Source organism: Dichomitus squalens, assembly GCF_000275845.1.
Source record: "Dichomitus squalens LYAD-421 SS1 unplaced genomic scaffold DICSQscaffold_13, whole genome shotgun sequence".
In the NCBI taxonomy this organism is placed as follows: Eukaryota; Fungi; Basidiomycota; class Agaricomycetes; order Polyporales; family Polyporaceae; genus Dichomitus; species Dichomitus squalens.
Genome location: NW_006766895.1, coordinates 554,396 through 555,337, shown reverse-complemented (window position 1 = coordinate 555,337; position 942 = coordinate 554,396).

Sequence of the window (942 nt, the reverse complement as noted above, 5' to 3'; positions counted from 1 at the left end):
TTCTCCGCGCAGAAGGTCACGAATCGTCACGCTTGCCGAGCCCTGCCGGCCTTCGGGAATGTCCGTCATCCAACTTGATGAGCCTTAGCCGAGCAGCCTAACCAGGTCGGAGAGTGAAAATGTGGCTGCACTGTCACGCCCTCGAGGGCCAAGTCTTGTTTCTCCCATTTGTGCACCAGTGAAGGCTTCGGAGAATTGAGTCCTGGGTATCATGGGTGTGTATGAGTACGTCTGAGAAACATGAAAGGAAGCGCCCGAGGAGGAGCTCGGAGCGAGACTCATCAAGTTTGAATAGGGATGAGTTGCACCACTTCCTCCTGCAAGATCGCCGCAGTGACTCTGTGAATAAATTTGGTTCTTTTTTCTGCTTGTTTGGAATGAACTCGCGCACCTATTTGCCAGCTTGCAGCTTTATCGGGTGGAAAATGAGGGAGACATGGTCCTTTGTCCGAACACTAGGGTCTGTCCGAACACTGGGGTCGCGATAGTACCGTTCTTGATCGATTGATCCGTGGGAGAGAGACGCCTGGGCACAGGCGTTTCAAGCCCCGCAAACCACCTCGTAGTATACTTACTGCAACTACTCAATCTATGCAGCATTCCACGTTGCACTCGGTGCTCCCCCGTCAGATTGTATGGGCCTCCCTGACGCCGTAGTCTCTCGTCTTGATCGTCGACTGTCAAACGTCGGACCAGAGCCGGCATGAACCTTCGGTCGTTGGATAGTCTCTGCAATCAACGAAAATCTCCCCAGTCTGCATGCAGTGCCACCTGTATCTGCAGTCAAACGTTACAGCGCGCATACCTGCCGTGAGCCATGTATAAAAGCACCTCCAGGATACGTCTGGTTTCCTCACCAAGCTCAAACAACATCTTCTGAGCCTCAGCATTCTCTCCTAGCATCTCTCTCAACTCTCTCAACGCTCAAGTACACTCTTCACA